This window comes from Dipodomys merriami, unplaced genomic scaffold, assembly GCF_024711535.1.
Source record: "Dipodomys merriami isolate MVZ:Mamm:240054 unplaced genomic scaffold, mDipMer1.0.p SCAF_2551, whole genome shotgun sequence".
Classification (NCBI taxonomy): domain Eukaryota; kingdom Metazoa; phylum Chordata; class Mammalia; order Rodentia; family Heteromyidae; genus Dipodomys; species Dipodomys merriami.
This window is the reverse complement of record NW_027203995.1, coordinates 1-22759: the sequence shown is the minus strand read 5'-3', so window position 1 is coordinate 22759 and position 22759 is coordinate 1. Positions and strand designations below refer to the sequence as shown.

General features: G+C 38.8%; 1 pseudogene; it reads right to left on the bottom strand.

Moving 5' to 3' along the window:
* Positions 1 to 624: 624 nt before the first annotated feature.
* Positions 625 to 724, bottom strand: LOC138836723 (U6 spliceosomal RNA; annotated as a pseudogene).
* Between the last annotated feature and the right edge of the window lie 22035 nt (positions 725 to 22759).

The following is a 22759-nucleotide window of genomic DNA, read 5'->3' as shown; positions in this document are numbered from 1 at the left end:
GTGCCAGTCCATCCTTTCTGTCCCTACAAAATATTTTTATAATACAAAATAACAGCAAGATCTTAATTTAAAAATTTATGGATTCCATGTTATTCTTCCACGTGAATTGCCTGACTTTGATGACAAAATGTATTCAAGAGTTTTTTGTATGCATCTATAATGATTTCTGCAGAGTTTGTGATTTTTTTAATTTTATCTTATCTGTTGAAAGAATAGTATAGAAATTAAAGATATTCCTGGTGATTGTCTGAAAAAAGTATCTATGTTTGTATAAAGTCCATAATCTATTTCATTGTCTTCTAGATATAATACTTAAAGTCTACATTGTTTTATAATATATAGGTTCATTAATAAATGTGTCCTTTCAGATTACATTCCATATAGGAAAAGTTTAAGATTCCTTTTTCTTAAGTCTTTATATTATTTTATTTCTTTGGGATAAAAAGATAATGTTATCTAATTTCAAGTATTGTAAAGGTTATGCTATGTAAGGGCCTTTCGAAGGTGAAAGTTTAATACACTGATGTCAAACTAACCTTTAATTCTATGAATTACAGGTTTTGTTACACTTGTATTTTTGTAATCAACTTTTTAATAACTGTTTTTCATTGCATTTGAAGAATGAAAAATATGGAATAATTCACAAATTTTCATTCCATCCTTGTGCAAGTGCCATGTTAATGTCTGTATTGTTGTAATTTGTGTAGACCTGCTGCTGAAGCATGTAGTACCCTCTAAATTTAAGTAGTTAACGATGTAATCTTTATACAGGCATATATCCTTGGTTGCCTATTTGTAACAAGGAACCTTTATTGTTACTAAAAATGCTATTGATCTTATTTCTCTAAATTTCTATGTATAGTGGAAAAAACTTATATTGTTTGGTCGATTGCTCATATTTGCAATTTTTTGTCAATGACTATTTTGTCGTTTTCATTTTAAATTTGATCATATTTTGAAGCCTTTATAGCTAAGTTCAAAGGTAATGGCTTTTCAAGTACTTATTTATCAACTGAGTTAGCTTTGTGGAGCTAATGGATTCAAAGTAAGCCTTGCTTAAGAGCTACTTCTAAACTTCTGCAGCTTAAAATTTTCTAAATGAGGTCTCAGTGGTACAAATGTCTTTCTGTCCCTTCACCCTTCTTCCATGTAGGAACAGATCAACCAGAATATCTTACCTGACAGCATAGATTGTCTTACTGGAACAAAACTAATCTTAGTTACATGGGTTCATAGAGATATGAACACTTCAGACTTAATTCTTCAGAATAGAAGGTATTTTATCAAAATATAATTGTTTATTATTCCTATCATTTCAAAACTAGCTAAAGCCAAGAAGGTAAAAAAATGTTCATATTCATGTTTACCTAATATCCTGGCCTGTCTACCATCCAACCAGGCAGGAACTTGCACTACTGACTTTCTATCACCAAATATTTCCATAACTCCTGGAAAAGTCCATATGTTTTTCCTCGATATTAGGCCTTAAATTGGTAATGTTTTAATCAAAGTGTTTCCTCTTGCCTCCAGGCTGTAAATTTACAAATGGTAAAGTTTTAGGTCTAACTCTACCAAAAACTGAGGTAGAGATAATGGAATAATACTTTAAAACAGAGTTGCCTTTGATGCCCTAACCACAACGGAACATTGCATAACAATTTCTTCTATTATATATACATATATATTTTATATTTATATGTGCTGATCTTAAATTTCACACAGTGAATCTTACTAGAATTCATTGGTAATTTGACAAATAAATTTAAAATTATTCCCATAAATAGATTGGAACATAAATAATTAGGTTTAGAATATATATTAGAATATAAAAAGTATCAATGCAATGTCTTCGGTATAAACTTGTGATACCTTCTAAGTGTTCTTGGTCTTCTGAATTCACATAGTAAAAAAAAAAGCAGTATTGTTTTCCTCTAATCTAGAAGAGATTTTACACTGCTGATGTGTTTCTTGTGTTAACTCGCTAGTCCCAAAGTGTTTTTTTTCCATATTTCTGAAGCGTTCTTACTGATTATACCCAAATTTTTGCTGATATGATGCCTAAAAGCTATTATTCTTCTGCAGTACCCATGGGTATGAGGATATCAGGTCCCAGTTACCTGCATCATCAGATAACATGGGCAAGACTTCTCACCTTGGCCCATGCAACATGCTAAGAGAAAGTAATTGAAGACCCATCTCATTTTCTCATTTCCTATAATATTTCAGTGCCCCAATTCCTTGCAGGAATTAGCAGTAAACAATTGTGAAATGTAAGGCAACTTAAAATGAAAGATGAGATCACAAAATATGACAGAAAGTACTGTAGTTCAAACTTTCAATTTACAGATGACCAGCCCATATGAGTAAACAAAATCACAAATGTCACAAGATTATTTTTAATACCCCTCTCCTAATGATGAATGGAAGATTTCAGTCCAGCATAAGTAGGCCGAAAAATAATTCCTGAATGTTAGATCCATAATTGTTCTACCAAGGCTAGGAAATCTTGACTTGGAATTCAAATATAATTTCGAAAACCATTAATTGAGAAGACCCTTAGTACTTCAAAACACTGGTACTTCAGTAAAACTTGGTTCTGTATTCTAAAAATGTTGTCATTCTCAAACCAATGATAACATACATTTAATCTCTTGAAAGTATATTCCTTTTCAAATAAACTTTTTATAATCATATTCACCAAAATAACACTTGACAAGTAGATGATATTGACATTAAGTTTTTCAAGTGTAGGAATCAAGTTACAATAGAGTTGATTTGTTTACCCAGCACTAATGCCAAATAAGTTCAACCATTCATTAAAGTGTAGAAATAGTATCTCGCACCATTTGCGTTGTTCAGTAGGTGCCTTCCAGAAATGTGTTAAATACATCAGCCTCCCTTAATTCAAACCCAAATATTAGCTAATAAAGTAAATTTCATCATATAAGAAGGTACATTTTAAAAAGTCACTAATAGATGCCTTATCATGTGTTGCCTTATCATATATTTTCCCTATCTGTCTAACATAGTAAGAAATATGACTTTAAGTCTTGAATATGAGTACTGATCAGAGATGTGACAAACATAAAATCTGTCTTCTATTGTTATCATATTCCTCTACAGTAGTAAATTTTAGTTTTCTTCTTTTTCCAAAATTTATAGGTAGTAGAAAATATCATCCCATGTAAAATAAAATAATCACACACCATTGTACAAAGCCATTTATAAAAACTGGTAGTGAGCTATAAATTCTAAGTGATGTTTAAACTTTCTTGTTGACTAAAGATTAATCTTCCAAAACGATGAGAATAAAATCATGTCTTGGTGCTTCACGTCTCCAGTCTTGCAAATTGTTATTGCAGATGAATGAATTATGGAAATATAAGCTGACATCATTTCAAGTATATGTGGGATTGAAACTCCTTGGAATGTATTAACAGACAGTTTAACAGAACGACTATCAGGAAGTTGAAACCAGAAAGGAATAATAGTAAAGACATAAAATGAATGAAAAATGGAACAAGGGGCAAGCACAGCTAGAATACTCAATGTACACATGTAATAAAGGAAGTCCTAAATCTGCAATAAATCTTGGAGAAAGGGTTGGTTGAGAATGATAGAAGGAGTGACTCTAATCCAGGAGCATTGGACAATTAGGTGGACATATTTAATTGTAACACAAATGCACAACCTTTTGAAATTCAGTTAAAAACACAACTACAAACAAAAACACACAAAAATCACAACCAAACAGCAATGCTTAGAGAGTATGTATATGAGCTCACAAAATTTTAATCAGTTAATGAAGGGCAGTCATGGGAAAACAAACAAAGCTGTCCAAAGAGGGCAGTTTGGGGTAGGGGAGAATCTTGAACAGATTTGAATAGATTGTCAAAGGTTATAAATCACCTACATCGACTGCAAATATTTTCTTCTGTGAGTATTCTTTTTTTTTGGGGGGGGGTCCGGTCGTGGGGCCTGAACTCTGGGCCTGGACGCTGTCCCTCAGCTCTTCAGCTCAAGGCTAGCGATCTACCACTTGAGCCACAGCTCCACTTCCGGCTTTTTTCTTTTTGCTTATGTGATGCTGAGGAATCGAACCCAGGGCCTCAGGCATGCAAGGCAAGCGCTCTACCCCTGAGCCACTTTCCCAGCCCCCACACTTTGAGTATTCTTTATCTGAACTGGTTACTCCAGTCCTGAGCTACACTTTATAGCTTGTGAAGATAGAATGGAAGAAACAAGGTCAAGATCCCATTACACCACTGGAGAGAAAACAGTCCTGTATGGGTTCTCTCATCTTTCTTCACTACCTTCACTACTCTTTTCTCATACTTTTATTAAAGTAAGTGATTTTGAATTACATCTTCCCTTCTTTTTCAGAGAATTACTGTTTAGTAATTAAATGTCAATTCACAAATTTTGATGTCTTTTTTTAAAAGAACTTTGAATTTAAATTCCACTGCAACCTTGTTTCACACAGTGAGAGTATATTTCCTGGGTAAGGACAATTCTCTAGAGAACCTACAGGATTTACAGCAAGGTTTGTGAGGCTTGTTTGTTTACTGTGAAAATGAGCCATATTCACCCACATTGCTCCCTCTCAATTAAGTCTACACGGATTTCTTTGCATGAAAGCCTATTTTCCCAGACAATTTTAAATGTTCTTAATAGGCTAAGTTGTTAAAAAGTTTGAACAATTAAAATTTACCTGTCATAAATTTTAAAGCTCTTTTGAAATTCCTTTATCAGAATCGTGAATTCACCGATCATAATCCCGCCCTTACCAACAAAAAGAGTTAACATGTTGTTTTCATGATATAGTATCCATGAAACTACTATTTTCCAGTGCCTTTGTTATGCATATATATGACCATATAAGCTGATGCTGAGCAAAATGAACTCCAAGATATGGAAAAAGAAATATTTATTTGCAGTTGTTGTTTTTGATGAACTATGTGATTTCTATTTTCTTTGAGATTTTCCCCTAAGGTTTATCCTCTGCTGTGTTTGATTTTGGTACCCTGTGTATTTTGTATACATTTACCTTAATTAGTTAAGGGAACAGGAACAAAAAAAAACGGTGAGGCAAAGGACAAAGAGCAAACCAATGCAATAGCAATTCTCACAAGACAATAAGTTGGAAATGTACATTACAACGTCTGAGGGGTATTGTGATGAAGGAAAAACTGTGAGAAAAATGAGAGAGGGGATAACAAGTTTGAAAAGTTATGTATTCAGTACCTTCCAATGGCTATAACCCCAGTGCACATCACTTTCACATTAAAATTAAATTTAAAAAATAAGCTGATGAAATAAAATTTCACTGTTTTGGTATAGTAAATATTATTCTTTATGTAGTAACTTTTTAAAAATCAGTATTATTTAGCATCTAATTTGAATTAATTACCTCTTCTTTATCAGAGGGTCATCAACTTGAATGATATCCAACTAGAAAATTTTTTCACAATATACTTGCCAATATTTTGAAAATAGAATAAATTTAGTACTTTCTTATACTAAAAGAGAAAACAGTTTAATTCTATGGAAACCCATAACTTTTAAAAGTTAATAAGTTGTTAAGAGGACAGAATGTATGTGTTCTTCAAAATTCCTATGACTAATAACTACTCATTTTCAAATTCTGAACATTCCATTCCTGAGAGATTCAAAATATACCTGTTTGCATGTTATGTAATTCTGCAATAGGTGCATTTTCCAATGGGGTGTTACAGACTGAGAAGTGAACAGAAAAAGAGCCACATTCTGATAAAGGATAAAACTATGAAGCATGTTATAATTAATTCTTCAAGAGTAAGCAGTTGTTTGTCAGATTAAGCTATTATTTCTTGACCATCAATCACAAGATTTATGCCATAAAGTCATCCTAGACCACCAGTTTCCAACTTGTAGGGTGCACCTCAAAATTCCCTTAATTCACATCAAGAATAGCTTATCTCCATTGTGAAAATACACTGCACCTCTGCTAATGTGATGCCCTCCGTGTTCTGGAAAGAACACCACTATAAACTGGGTTGCATCATTTTTCCTCCACTGGTATTCTTGGAAATATTATTTATATTTATACTTTTTAAATATCATAGATAATAAGGATGCTAAGATTGTAAGATTACAGTTAAAAGCCTGTGAAGACTCAGGGTCTAGGTTGAAGGGGCAGAATGATGCAGGCTCCGGCCTCAGGATTATCTGAAGACCGAGTTTGAGTATTAGGAAAGCTCTTGGCATGCCGGGCTAGAGAGGGAAAATGTTCTCTCTCCCTATCTCAAAACACATGTCACAGACTCCTGGGAGCTGAGGAAGTAGCTCTTTTTCTTGCTTAATCATAGATGAACAGCTAGTCAAGCATTTTCCTGACTGGTTTGAGCTTGCACTAAAATAGTTTAGATAATAATATACCAAGACATTGTCTCATAGGTCAAGTAAAAATGTATTTGTTGAAATTTTTGTGTCAATGTCTTCTGACCAAATTTTGGCAAAGATCATGCTTGCTTGTCGTTAAATACCACTAACAATAAAGCACAGCATGTAGTGGCAATTGCTGTTTGCACTCTGCATTCCCAGTGTCCTGGTGATTTCGTTACCCTTACCCAGGGACCCCAATGCACTAGACATTGGCAAAGGCCCACCCAGGCAGGAAGGTTCTCTAGATTCTTATCTCCAATAAAGTTCTTAGGAAAAGCCAGATACAAGTGAGCTGAGGTTGAAGTGGTAGGGCACGGGCCTTGAGCATAAACAGGCTCAGAGACAGTGTCCAGTCCCCGAGTTCAAGCCCTAGGACAAACAAATAAAACAAAAACGAAAATAAAACAAATCCCAAACCTAGCATTTTTCTCACTGTATACAGAGGCACGTAATTAAGGAAATTGCTTCCTGTCTTACATACAGGTAGAAGAAAGAAGATGTCACACAATTATTCTCTTCATACCATGTTATACAAAAGCCTCAAAAAATCGCCCTTTTTCTAAATTTATAAATTAATATCATCCATTTTTTGCCAACTCTGTCTACATTATTCACATTATCATTCACATTATCATTTTATACATGAAGTTTTGGAATTATCTACTAACTGAGTTCTAATTATAACTCTCATGAAAGAATATTCTAGGCAAATACCATGCAAGAAACATTTGTAAATTTGTCAATTAAACCCTCTACTTAAAAAGGATTTTGTAGTATCTGATAGAATATGAAATTACAAACAAAACCAAAACATTTATTTTAAATCTAAACTCTAATTTAGCAAGATCTACATAGTACTACATTAGATTAACTTTGCTATTTTTCCAAGCTTAAGCTTTTGTAATCCTTCTTCCTTTCCTTGGAATCTATCAGAATGATGATCACTTACTTTTTCACATTTTGGATGGGAATCATGAGCCATTTTGCATATAAGAATGTTCATGAATGAAGAGAAAATTTCAAACACAACTGAGGATTATATATGAGTTGCATTTCAATAGGAAACATGACTTCTCAAAACATAATGACAAAATTAGCCCAAACTTACAACTTTGTATTCATTTCTTGTTTGGTTTGTTTTATTAAGACAAAATTATACTACCTGGTCCATGGAAGGTATCACTGTGTAATTCCACTATCTAATCTCCTGTCTTAGTCTGAGTGCTAGAATTCTAGCCTTGTATCACATTGCCCCTCCATAGTTTCTTGGTTTATTTAATCTAGATACAGACTAGCAATTCTGAATTTCTCCAGTAATATTATCCACTATACTGCTCAGAGTGTTCTTGTACTCTTTTCAAAGATGTTCTAACATTTGACACAGGATTTGAACATTTTCAGATGCACCTGAAGGAGTCTCTGATTCATTCCTCCATGGACCTGATGACATTAATAATGATTACTTGACTCTATTACTATCTCTGGTCTCTATCTATGTAATATTCTTAAACTTTTTGAAGAAGGTTCACTTGAGGACTTTCTAACATTAAAAATTATCATTTGATTCTAGTCTTACTCGGGACATATTTTCTATTGTTTTCTAAATTTTTCCACATATTCTGAGAGTTGCTTAATATGTGTATTTGTGTGTGCACATATAAGTGTCTCTGTATATATGTGTATGATTGTATGTATGTATGCAAAAGCCTCAAGATCTTATTCAGCAATCTTGCTCATGACTGGTATTCCAATACTTGAGCCATTCTTCCAATCCAGCTTTTGTTATAGTTTCTCAAAGACTGTTCTGCCCAGGCTGGATGCAAACTGACCTTCCCAGACACCTTTACATTCTTAGGTTTTATTTCTCCAGGAGTATCAACTTTTAAATTACAAACATTTTCGTGAGTGTAAAGGCTAAGCTGTAGCCTAGATTTTTAACTTAAGAATTTATATAAAGATACATGAGCATGCACATTATATATGCTGTGTGTACACTGTTAGAAGTGTGATCCTAAGCTGGATGGTGGTGAGATCTTCAGATAGGGTTCAAAGCCAGGCCGGGCAGGAAAGTCCCGGAGACTCTTTTTCCAATTAACTACAAGAAAACTGAAAGTGGCACTGTGGCTCAAGTATAGAGTATTAGCCTTGAGCTGAATAGCAGAGGGACAGCTCCCAGGACCAGTGTTCAATTGCCAAGACAACCAACAACAAAAAATACATAAGTAAAGGAAAGAAAATAAATGTGATCTTATCCACCAGTTCATGGCTAGTATAATCCCTGCTCTCTCAGGATGGACTTTTTTTTCCAATTAAGTCCATGCTCTTATATCTGAGTTGCATTGGAAAGAGAATTATGCTTCCATTCTACTGTCTACATAGTTGCGTGATTAGCAAGCGTGATTTAGAAAGGGAGTGGCCTCATACTTCCTGTTCCACGTACGTGTAATGTTTTCTATATATCACTCTCAAATCTACATACAGGACATGGCTTTATTGTTTCAACGTGGTATTATTTCTAGAATCTTCTATAGTGCATTGAACACTTATACTTAAACACAAAACTTCTCTTTCTCCTATTATTGCTATTGTTTCCTTACTGTTATCTCATGAACAGTTGGGAAATAATGCGCAGCACATACACTCACAAAAAAATGATCTGAGAACCTTCTTCCCATTTAAAATTCACCTTAATTTATAGAGAACTTACAAAGTTTAAACTCAATATACTCAAGGAAAATGTATTTAAAAGCAATATAAATTTCATATTTTCTCTTTACTAAGCTGTCTCTGAAACACGTGTAACCTCAGATCAGGGTGTCCTTGTGTTATTTCGGTGAAGCAAGAAAACATTCATTATACCTCAGGCAGCACCGTAGATTGTTCCTGGAAGTAACTGCTACTGGATGTGGAAACTGATCCCAGGAGAGGAATGGAACATAGAGGATTGACAAAGTTCAAGTTAACTTGTGCTTTCTTTTTACTGTACAAGAAAATCCCAAGGCTTGAAGGAAACTCTGTCTCCAACTTTTTCGTGTGTGTTTTTACTCATATATAACTTTTCTGTAAACTTCTAATTGAGAATATTACAAAAAGAAATAATGTGCCATTTTAAGGCCAGCATAGAACAAAAAGAAATAACGTTGTTTTAAACATGTTCTACTGCAGGGACTGGTAAGTTGCCTTAGTGGTAGAGCACTTGCCTTGCATGCATGAGGCCCAGGTTTGATTCGTCAGCACTATATAAACAAAAATTAAGCCAGAAGTGGTGCTGTGGCTCAAGTTGTAGAGCGCTAACCTTGAATTGAAGAGCTGAGGAACAACGCTCAGGCCCAGAGTTCAGGCCCACGACTGGACCCCCCCAAAACTGTTCTACTGCTAAGAAACAAAGACATGGAGGTTTTAAAGTCTCTTGTCGCTGGTATTTTCACCCCTGAGATGATTTTTCTTGTTTCAGGACTCAGTTATCATTTCCTTTAATTTGGTCCGGAATTCCCCATAGCAATAAGGATTTCAAAAAAGCATCCAGTGAGTATGATCAGCAAAAGGAACCTCTTCTCAGACCAGTACTCCTTTAAGGAAATATTTGGTTTTTTTTTTTGTTTGCTTGTTTTTTTACTTTGTGTTGGTTATGGGGCTTGAACTCATAGGCTGGATCCTGTCCCTGAACAGTTTTGTTTCCTGCTAACCTGCCCCCAAAGCTAGTACTGTACTGCTTGAACCAAAAATCTACTTGTGGCTTTTTTTGCTGTGTAATTACAGATAAGAGTTTGACGGACTATCCTGCCAGGGTTGGATTCGAACTAAGATAGTAAGAAAGCCAAGCGACATCAACTGTATAGACGTCTCTCTTCAAAGAAGAAATATTAGATGTTTATTGTAAAGCTAATATTTGACATTTTTTTCTTTTTTTATTGTGAGAATACCTTACAGAGCAGTTACAATTAAATGGGCAAGATAACGTGTACATTTCTTATCACGCATTGTTGCCTCTTCTTTTTTTCCCCTTCCCAGCCCTTCCCATACTCCCCTTCTCTCCCCCTACCATCCTCCCCCCCAACAAAGTTGTAAAGTTCGTTTTTTGACATAAGGACTTGTACATCTCATTGTTGTAATGGGTCCACCTGTATCCCTAAACGATTTGTTTTTAGAGAATATGTCCAGCACAGATTCCATAACATAACTCACCAAATGTAGGTGCACTGAATCATTTTGGAATTAATTTTTTTGCTTGGGAAGATTATTGATCTTGTCATTCCTTCTGGGGAAACTTAAAGTCATATTTTGCCTTTTTGTTGGTTGTGGGGTTTGAATTCTGATCCTGGGCACTCTCCCACCGCTCTTCAGTTCAAGTTGAGCACACTAACACTTTAGCTACAGCACCACTTCCGGGTTTCTGGTGGTTAATTGAAGATTAGTGTCTCATGGGCTTTCCTGACAAGGCTGGCTTTGAACCACAATCCTCTGGTCTCAACCTCCTGAGTAGCTAGGATTACAGGTGTAAACCACCAGCACCCATTTCATATTTGCATTTAAGTGCATTGAATGACACTGTGTAGACAAAGAATGAAAATTTTAATCAAATGATGACATTGCAGCTTTTCATAAAAATTGAGGTAGCAGTAAATATGTCCTCCTTTTCCATTTTGTTACATTAATGACTCATGAGCTATGGGACCCTTACATTAGCATCCTGTGACATCTGTATAGGTGTATTTAGTATCAGGAAATGTTCATAGAGAAATATAGAAAGACTGAGATTTTTAGAAAAAAAAGGAGATAAGGTATGAAAGAACAGCATAGAAGGAGATACATTTAGGGAGTTCCGGGAAGATGACGGAGGAGAAGCTGGAGGCAAAACAAGCTCTCCCATAGAAAGCAGCTTTAGAGTTCCAGTGAACAGTCCTAAGCCAGAGAATCACACCAAGTGTGCCATCACAGGACAGAGAGTTAGGACAGAGAGGGAAAATCCAGGCAAGGAGACAGATCTGAGCTCTTGCCAGCAGCTGCTGGTGCGATGGCAGCATTGGCACGGACAGCGGCGGTACTCCCATACCAGAAAGAGAGAGAGTCTGGGGACGAAAGAGCCAGACGCAGCAAGTGAGCAGATTCAACTCAACACCAGCAAGAACCGACAAGGAGCAGACATCTTCATCCTGCAGTTCGCAGACCAGAGACGGCCCAGGAAGCAAGAAGGCGTTAGTAGAAGTCTGACGCCCTCACTCCTTGTCAGGGAGCAGAGGATTGAAGGCCACTCCTCCCCCCCCCCCAGTACCAGAGATCTCCATCTTGGATACCGACAAAGCTTGGCTGAGCTGCTAACTCCAACTCAGGCCTTGGAATAAAACTAGCATCATTTAGCAGGTCACAAGAACTTAAATGCGTGACTTGCCAGACTCAGCTCTACACAGGGAAAAGTCACCCAGTTCGGGCACCAGACATAGGGGTGTCTTTCTTCATCGTGTAATCAGAGCCAGAGGCTGCCCCTCCTTTTAGCAGCTTCAACATCAGTTAACAGAAACCCTGAGAGTGGCTCAAGGCTGGGCTCTATGAGTTTCTCACAAACTAGTCCCTGGGAAAAGCTACTGTTTGCTGAAAAGCCTCAAGTCTACAAAGAACCTAGCCTCATCACAGCATCTCCAAATTTGAGGAAAAAACCATCTCCCTCTTTTGTGATACTCAAAGCACACCCTGCTCCCATTGAACTAACTTGGGAGGAGGATCGAAAAATCCTGGGTAAAGCAGAGTATTTTTCTGCCTGTCCAAACAAACTGACTTAAGAAACCAACCAAGCCACAGGACCACAAGCAGATCAGAGACTCCAACCAGAGGCTGATTACAGACAGAAGGGAGATACAGGATTTTTCCCAACGCTCCTAAAAAAATCAATGAATTTTTTTTCATCTTCTTTTTTTTTTATACCTTTAACGAAAAAAAAATATTTTTCTTTTCTAAAACTTTTTTAATCTTTAATTTTTACCTTTTTGAAAAAACTTATTTTCTTGTAACTTTTTTCACCCTTCTAATCTTTATTTTAGTTATACATGCATGTGTGCATTTTTCTTTCTTTCTTTTTTCTTCTTTTTTTTAAATTTTTTAAATTTTAATTTTAATTTTTTGTGAACATACTGTACAGAGGGGTTACAACTACATGGGCAAGATAATGAGTACATTTCCTATCAAGCATTGCAGCCTCCTCCTTTTTTACCCCTCACATCCCTTCCCATCCTCCCCCGTCCTCCCACACTATCCCCCCCACACCCCGCACTAAAGTTGTAAAGTTCGTTTTTAACATGACAACTTGTACTTCTCATAGATGCATCGGGTCCACCTGTATCCTTAAACGACTTGTTTTTCCACATGTCCTCAACAAATTATACCGACATCAAATATAGTGAAAGCAGGGGTTATACTGTGGGGGAGGGAAAGAAAGAATGACCTTTCCCCATTTGTTAGGAAATGGAATGGCTTGGAAAAAATTATATTAAGTGAAGTAAGCCAAGCCCAAAGAAACATAGGTCCCATGGTTTCCCTTATTTGCAATATCTAGTATATGTATGAGTCAAGCAGGAAAGGTCAGATAATGTGATGTTAGGAAAATGAATCCTTAGATATGTATTTAAATGTTTGTTTTTCTTTCATGCATTTGTTTCTAACTTATTTATAAGTTTATTTCTTTGTAGCTTTCTTTTTTTTTCTTCTTTTAAAAAAATTTTCTTTTTGCTTTTTGCTTAGCTTTACTGAACTTCTGATCTTTTTTTTTATTTTTTCCTTATCCTTCCTACATTTTCCTCAATTTTGTTCTTTATGGGACTTAATTGTTGTTCTGCACATCCTCAGATATACCCGTAGTTGATTATTAGACCCTATCCCCCATTGTGTACACATTTAATCCACAAATTTATCATTCAATTCAAAACTTTTGAGACTTAAATTCCTTAATAGCAATACTACCTCTTTTAACATTTTAAGTATTTTTATTTTTAAGTTTTTCACATCTCCTTTATATCCCTCCCTTTCTCTCAATATATTCACGTTCTTTGAATAGTTTGCTCTCAATCTGCATATTATTAATTTATATTTTTTCTATTTTTTCTGGTCCCTTTTTCTCCCTTTCTCTTTCTTCTTGTTTTCTTTCTCTCTACTTCCATCCTATCCAACCTAATTCCTGCTTTGAGACTAGGACTTAGTTAAGTTAACTGTCCCTGTACCTTCCCACATCACTCTATTCATATTTTTTACCCACATCTCTCCCTAACCTTAATAATTTCTGGTTTACCAAATTCTTCTTTGCGGTTTGTAGCCCATTAATATAGAGTCGTTTGATGTTGAATAGAGGTAACTGTTGAACTAGATTTTATCTGCAGACTGTTGACTATGCAAATTCAGACTTTGGTTGATTCTTGCCTTAAGTTAGTGTTCTAGCACAAAACTGGTGTTACTTTCATCCCAAATGGGCAAAGTAAGCCGGAAAACAACAAGAAAAATGGCAAGTCCGGGTATCTTAACTCCCACTTCTGATAATCAGGGGACAGAACAGATAATGAATAATCAAGAGGAAAGTTCCCAAATAGCTCTACAAACACTGCTGGCAAACCTGATAAATAAAAAGATTGAAAACATACAAAGAACTCTGTAAGAGCGTGATAGGGAGAGAGAGGAGGAAAACAAAAGGACAATGCAAGAAAAGATTGAAAACCCACAAAAACTCTGTATGAGCTTGATAGGTAGAGAGAGGAGGCAAACAATAGGTCAATGCAGGAAAAGATTAAATACCTACAAAGGACTCTGTATGAGCGTGATAGGGAGAGAGAGGAGGCAATCCAAAGTTTTATAGAGGAATATCATGAGCGTGAGGAAGCTACTCAAAAACGGATACAGGATTTGCGTGAGCAGCTTGACAATACTCAAAGAGAAAGGCAGGAATGGCATGAACAGGCTGAGAAGACTCAAAGAGAACTGGAGGAATGGCATGAAAGGGAGGAAGCTAAGCAAAGAGTAATACAGCAATTGAGAGAGCAGGATGAGAATACTGAAAGATCACTAAAGGCATTCATGGGATCCATTAACAAAGAGCTGAGGGAAGTCAGGGACACCACAAAGGGAATGCTGAATGGAAGCCAACAGAAGGAATTGGAGTCCAAGGAAACCATAACCAATCAACTAAGTGATTAGAGAATAAACACTGAACATCAAATTAAGGAAGTAAAGAAGTTAATACAAGATCAAAAACAAAGCTTCAACAAAGAATTTGAAGCCATCAAAGCTGACCACTTAGAAGGAAAAGAAATAAAAATCAAAGTAGAAAATCTTGACAGCAGTTTAGACCATGCAGAAGATTGAATCTCGGGGATTGAAGATAACCTAGATATTATAGAGAAAGAACATAAAACCATCCAAGACAAGTCCAAGAAATATAATAGATCTATCCAACACTTGGAAGACACCATCAGAAGGCCTAATCTAAGGATAATGGGTGTAGAGAAGCAACTAGAAACAGAAGTTAATGGTCTAGGAAATTTGTTTAACAGGATCCTAGGAGAGAACTTCCCAAACATGCAAAAAGATAGGCTTATTCAGATACAAGAAGCTTTTAGAACTCCAAATAGACCAGATCAGAATAGGACATCCCACCTTCACACTATAATCCACACAAGATCAACACAGACAAAGGAAAAGATCCGTAAAACTGTGAAGCTGAAAAGATTAATCACTTATAATGAGAAACCAATTAGAATCACCTCAGATTTCTCAGCAGAGACAATCAAATTAAGAAGAGCCTGGAATGATGTATGTCAAGCCCTAAAAAAAACCATCTATCAACCAAGAATACTGTACCCAGCTAAATCCACCTTCATAACTGAAGGCCAAATAAAAACCTTCCATAGCAAAGAAAAATTGAAACAATACATCTCCACCAAACCAGCCCTACAAAAGATTCTTAATGATGTCCTACACATAGAAAACCATCAAGACCAAAATAAAGTCCAAGAAACTGCACCCAAACTGAGAATCCAAGAACCATAGGGAGAACACAGTTTTCCCAACACCCAAGAAGATGGATGACATGACAGGAACTGCCAAATACCTCTCAGTCCTATCTCTTAACATTAACCGACTTAACTCTCCAATTAAGCAACATAGACTGTCTAGTTGGATTAAAAAACAAGATCCTTCTATCTGCTGCCTTCAGGAGTCACAACTTGCCCGTAAAAACACACACATTTTCAATGTTAAAGGCTGGAGCAAAATCTACCAAGCAAATGACCTCCATAAACAGGCAGGAGTTGCAATCCTAATATCAGATAAAATAGACTTCAAATTAAAATTTGTGAGAAGAGATAAAGAAGGTCGCTACATACTAATTAAGGGATCTCTCCTTCAGAAGGATATTACAATTCTAAATATCTAACCGCCAAACAACGGAGCACCCAAATTTATTCAAGAAACACTACTTTCCCTCAAATCCCACATAGATCCAAAGACATTAATTGTTGGGGATTTTAACACACCAATCTCCCCACTAGATAGATCAACTCCGCAAAAACTCAACAGAGAAACTGCAGATATAAACAGCTGCATAGACCAACTAGATTAAACAGACATCTAGCGAATATTTCACCAGCAGCATCAAAATACAAGTTTTTCTCAGCAGGACATGGAACATTTTCTAAAAAAGACCACATTTGAAACCATAAAGCAAACTTGTCCATATTAAGAAACATTGAAGTTATACCTTGCATTCTCTCTGACCACAAAGGAATAAAATTAGAATCAAGACCAAAAGTCACCAAAGAAAGTCTGGTAAAACATGGAAGCTGAACAACACACTGCTGAATCAGGAGTGGGTCATGAAGAGATTAGAAAGGAAACTCAAGTGTTCATTTAACAATAATGAGCACACAAATTTCCAGCTCCTCTGGGACACAGCAAAAGCACTACTCACAGGCAAGTTTACAGCTCTGAGCTCCTACATCAACAAATTGGAGAGATCTGAAACCAAAAATTTAATGAGACATCTGAACCTCCTTGAAAAAGAGAAGTATGATAAACCCCAATCCAGTAGATGGAAAGAAATAATTAAAATTAAATCACAATTAAATGAATTAGAATCCAAAAAAACTATAGAAAGAATCAACAAAACAAAGAGTTGGTTCTTCGAAAAAATTAACAAAATTGACAGACCCTTAGCAAATCTTATTAGAAAAGGAAGAGAACATACCCAAATAAATAAACTCAGAGTTGAGAATGGAAATATCACCATGGAAACAACCAAGATTCAGAACATTATAAGGGAATAATTCTCAAAACTTTATGCTAAATATGTTTGAAAACTTGACAGAAATGGATCTTTTCCTAGAAAATATTGACATGCCAAAATTAAACCAAGATGAGTTAAATCATCTTAACAGGCCCATATCAAGCATTGCAATAGAAACAGCAATAAGAGACCTCCCAGCTAAGAAAAGTCCAGACCAGATGTTTTTACAGCGGAATTTTACAAGGCCTTCAAAGCAGGGCTCACACCAATTGTAGGGAGCCGAGGCGAGACTCCGCCCACTCCCTTGCAGCTTTGAGGTAACCACCCCAGACGGTGCTTGGCGGGACTGGGCTGTGCGCGTGCGCGAGCCAGGTAGAGTCCCCAGCCAATCCCATGACACCTGGTGACGGTGAAAGGCAGGCGACCAACAATAGAAAGACCCGCGTTCCGATTCTCCTATATAAGCGGCTGTGTTTCGGGTGCACGCTCTCTCGCGCCCAAGCTCTCCTACAACTAAAAGGCTCTCCAATAAAGCGTGATCTGAGAAGACTCCTGGTGTGGTGGTCGTTTTTCCTCGCTGGTCGAGTAGACGGTCACTACAACTGGTGCTGAAACCCGGGAACGAACCTGGGACGGGACCCGCGCGAGAGGCCGAATCGGAGCCAGAACTCAACACGCGGAGAGGAGACGTCGGTAAATATCCCCCGGTATGCTGTTCACTGTAGATTTAGATATTTATTGGTTGCTTGCATTGCTTCTTCCTTTGTGGCTTGTCTTTTTGATGGTGCGCACTTGCCTCGAGGAGGGAGGGTTTGATTTAATCCAGGAAGGACGCAAAGTACTAACGCAGCATCAGGATAGTCTATCAGAGTCAGCATACAGTAAGGGGGAGGAAAATAGGCCTAAAAGAAAAAGGGAAAAAAGACATAGGGATCCTAAAGAATTAAAGCAAGAGGGGCTGCAGCCCTCACAAAAGGAGAAGGGTTTTAGGGAGGGGCTCTCGAGGAGACCCCCGTGCCCTTCTTTAAAAGCAAACCGGTTCTCAGCCCTACATGTGGAAGGGCGGGACCAAGAATATAGTAATCTTGTGAGTGACTCAGAGGAAGAAATGTTAGAGGAGGAGGGAGAACAGCTCGATCCAGCTGATAGTGAAGACTTAGAAGAGGCTGCGGCGGAGCACGAGGCAGACAGATATGGAGGGTGGCGCCCCCTAGGGGTGGGAGTACCGCAGCAGCCAGGAAGAGGAAACGGAGCTGCCCCTCACCCGTCAGCCCCCCCGCCGTGCCCGCCGGCAGGGAAGAGTCACTTTATAAAAGAAAAAACCTGGTCGCGATTAGCAGCCGCCTTTCCAGTTTTTGAAAATCCCATTACTAATGAAAGAAATTTTGAGCCGATTTCCTACTCCCAGTTAAAAGATTTAGTTGAGGCAGTCAGGACTTATGGAGTGACGGCCAATTATACCACTGCCTTGCTTCGAAGGCTAACTATTAATGCTATGACACCTATGATTGGTTTGAAGTGGCCCGTACTTGCCTTAATCACGGGCAGTTCCTTGATTTTCGGTCAATTGTACAAGACAAGGCTCAAGCCCAATACAGACAAAATGTCCATGATGTTCACCCGGACTGGACCGTAGACATGCTTCTGGGGCAGGGAATCTACTCGGTAGACCAGACAGGATATCCCTTTGAAGTATACCGCCAGGTAAACGAGGTTTTTTACAGGTCCTGGCGAGCCCTCCCAAACAAGGGAGAGGTGGCTGGCAATCTAACAAAAATCATGCAGGCCCCTAATGAGCCATTTTCTGATTTTGTTGCCCGTATGCTAGAGATAGCCGAGCGGGTGTTAGGAAATCTGGAAACGGCCATGCCATTTGTACAACAAATCATTTTTGAACAAAGCACCAAGGAATGTCAGAGGGCAATTACCCCAGTAAGAACCCAAAGCTTAGAAGCTTGGTTAAAAGCCTGCAGAGAAGTAGGTGGCCCCCTGACCAATGCGGGGCTGGCAGCTGCTGTCTTGTCGGCTGCCGGGGCCGCAAAAGATAGTAAAGGAAAAGGGTGTTTCCGGTGTGGTCAGTTGGGACATTTTAGACAGCAATGCCCACAAAATGGTGGTCCTGTACAAAATATACCCAGGCCGCCAAGGACTCCAGGAGTGTGTCCTCGTTGTAAAAAGGGAAAGCATTGGGTCAATGAATGCAGGTCAGTTAGAGACATCAATGGACATTTTATCCCCCAAATTACTCCAAACACTAATTCGGAACAGGAGCCAAAAAACGGAGAGAAGGGCCCTCGTCCCCAGGGCCCGAAAGTTTATGGGGCATTTCAGACTCTGGCTCCCAGACAGAACCCGCAACAACTCCCCAGCCAAGAAGAGCAACCTCAGGCTCCGCAGGGTTGGACCTCTGTGCCACCTCCGGACGGGTATTAACACAGCAGATGGGAGTCCAGATTGTGGAGACAGACATGACAGGACCCCTAGATGAAGGCACTGTAGGAATAGTTTTAGGACGCTCCTCCTCCACAATGAGAGGATTAATAATTTTCCCAGGAGTGATTGACCCTGACTATACGGGGACTATCAAGGTCCTCTGTCATGTCCCCCATGGAGTGGTGTCCATTTCTCCCGGGGATAGAATTGCACAGCTTCTGCTTTTGCCTTCTCTTCATGGCAACTTCCCTGCTAAGGAGATAGAGAGAGGAGATAAAGGGCTAGGCTCCACTGGAGTCGACCTTACATGCCTGTCCATAACTTTAGACCAAAGACCCATGCTAACTCTCCAAGTGGAAGGGAGAAGATTTGAGGGATTGGTGGATACAGGGGCAGATCGAAGCATCATCCAAAGAGGGGAGTGGCCAAAGCAATGGCCAACTCAGAAATCCTCCCAGACCTTACAAGGGCTGGGCTATGCCGAGGCCCCACAGTTAAGTGCAAAAGAATTGACTTGGAGAACAGACGAAGGCCAGGTTGGAAAAATGCAGCCATTTGTGGTAGACGTCCCTGTCAATCTTTGGGGAAGAGATGTGCAGCAACAGCTGAAGCTAACTTTAACTAATGATTATTCTGAGGCCAGTCAGAATATGATGAAACAGCAAGGATTTGTGCCAGCCTTGGGGCTTGGTCGGCGTCTCCAAGGACGCAAGGAGCCAATAGAGCCACTTCCTAAACAGGACAGGAAGTGTTTGGGTTTTTCTTAGGGGCCTCTGAAAACAAAGCTTCCACTGAAGGTGTGGTACCCATACCTTGGTTAACGCAAAAGGCGGTGTGGGTTCCTCAGTGGCCCCTCTCTCGAGAAAAATTGGAAGCGGCTCAAACTCTTGTCCAGGAACAGCTGCAGCTGGGGCATGTTGAGCCTTCAGTGTCATCTTGGAATACCCCAATTTTTGTGATCAAAAAGGCCTCCGGAAAATGGAGATTATTACATGACCTTAGAGCAGTAAATGCCCAGATGCAAATTATGGGACCCATCCAAAGGGGACTTCCACTGCTCTCTGCTTTACCTAGAGAGTGGCCTATTTTGGCTTTAGACATTAAGGATTGTTTTTTTTCCATACCTCTTTATGAAAAGGATAGGGAGCGCTTTGCCTTTACTTTGCCCTCGGTTAATCATGAAACTCCGGATGCTCGCTATCAGTGGAAAGTTCTCCCCCAAGGGATGGCTAATAGCCCAACAATTTGTCAATTGTTCGTGGGGGCTGCATTAACCCCTGTTAGGGAAAGATTTCCAAAAGTACGGATTGTCCATTATATGGATGATATCTTGTTGGCTGCTCCCTCGGTAGAGACTCTTCATAAGGTGTTTGGGCAGGTAACGGAGACCTTAGCTAATAAAGGATTAATTATTGCCCCTGAGAAGGTTCAGCAGACTAGTGTTGTTCAATTTCTGGGAACCATTGTTTCTCCTACTGAGATTAAACCACAAAAACTTTCCATTCGAACTGGTCATCTTAAAACACTTAATGATTTTCAGCAATTGGCAGGAGATATTAATTGGATAAGGGGTTTCTTAATCTCCCTCGGTCAGAGTTGTTACCTTTATTTGCTATTTTGGAGGGCGACCCTGAAGTCACCTCCTCTAGATCCCTGACACCTTTAGCACTAAATTCCCTACAAAAGGTTGAGGCAGCTTTGTCTAGGGCTCAACTTTCACGGGTTGATTTAAAATTACCTATTGATTTATGTATATTAAAAACAAAAAATTATCCCACGGGGGTTCTTTGGCAAAATGGCCCCTTATTGTGGCTCCACGGCAATTCTGTGGGAGCAAAAACTGTTCAATATTTTCCTGAATTAGTGGCAAAACAGGCAATTTTGGGTATGAAGTATTGTTTAATGCATTTTGCAAAAATTCCAGATAAATTAATTATTCCATACACCAGTGAACAAGTTAAAGTTTTAGCAGCCACAATGGATATGTGGGCAATTCTTGTTTGCTCATTTCCAAATGTAATTGATAATCATTATCCTAAGCATCCTCTGAGTGCCATAGTTAACAAAAATTTAGTGTATTTTCCTGTTGTCACTTCAAAGGAGCCCTTGGTTGATGCTCTAACCATCTTTACGGATGGATCAAAATCTGGACAAGGTGCCTTTTTTGTTCAAGGACACAAACAGCCGGTAGTCTTTAATTTTCGGCCGAATGTCCCGCAGGCTGTTGAATGTTTAATTGTGCTTGAAGTTTTTAAAAGATTTGATCAACCTTTTAACTTATTTTCTGATTCATTATATGTTGTGAATGCCGTTGCTTCTCTTGAAGTTGCTGCTTCAGTTAAGCAGGCCAGTACAATTTCTAATGTTTTGTTACAGATTCAATCCCTTATCTTAAACAGAAAACATCCTTTTTATATTGGACATATTCGTGCCCACTCTATGTTGCCGGGCCCGATGGCAAAGTGTAATGATTTGGTGGACCAGGCAACTCGGGCTATGGCTCTGGTTGCTGCTGATCCTGTAGAATTGGCAAAAGACTTTCATAGATTGTATCATGTACCTGCTAATACCCTTAGGAAAAGATATAATTTGTCCAGGCATTTGGCAAGAGATATTGTTAAAGCCTGTAAATCTTGTGTTACCTTTCTTCATCCTCCCCATGTGGGGGTAAACCCCAGGGGGTTGTGACCAAATGACCTATGGCAAATGGATGTTACTCATCTGACGGAATTTGGTAAGTTGAAATATTTACATGTGTCTGTGGACACCTTTTCTGGTGTCATTCATGCCACACCTCTGGCAGGAGAAAAGGTGTCTCACGTCAGAATACACTGCTTAGAAGCTTGGGCAGCTTGGGGAAAGCCCCTTAGACTCAAGACGGATAATGGCCCTGCTTATACTTCCCATGGTTTTCGCGCCTTTTGCGCACAAATGCAGGTTGCCCACACCACCGGATTGCCCTACAATCCTCAAGGACAAGGTATAGTGGAAAGAGCTAATAGAAGCATAAAAGAAATGCTTCAAAAACAAAAAGGGGGAGTTGCTGAGTCCGCATCCCCCAGGGAAAGACTTTCTCTTGCGCTCTTTACCCTTAATTTTTTAATTCTAAATGACAACGATCAGTCTGCCGCAGATCGGCATATGACAAGAGACTACATGGATACTAAAGACATGGTTATGTGGAAGGATGTTATTAATAATAAATGGTATGGACCGGATCCGGTAATAACGAGATCCAGGGGAGCTGTTTGTGTTTTTCCACAGAGTCAAGAAGTACCTCACTGGGTGCCAACGAGACTGACCAGGCTGGTGGAGACTGCAGCAGAACCCGCTCTTGAAGATGCAGCTGATCTTCCTGCTGTTAGCAACAGTGCTAATAGCAATCCCTGTGATAGCTAAACCAATGATGCTGTGGGCTGTTACAATTTACTGACTGGATTGCCTCTGCGGTGTCCTTTTCCAAAGAGCGGGTGGGAGTCGGAATGTTTTTAGCCTGCTGCTTGGGAGGATGCGTGGTCTGCCTATGGTTGGTCTGTCGCCTTCGAGCCCAAACCAGAAGGGACAAGGTTGTTATCTCGCAAGCATTAGCCGCTTTGGAGAGTGGATCCTCACCCCAGATTTGGCTGTCGGCCCTAAGAGGCAGTT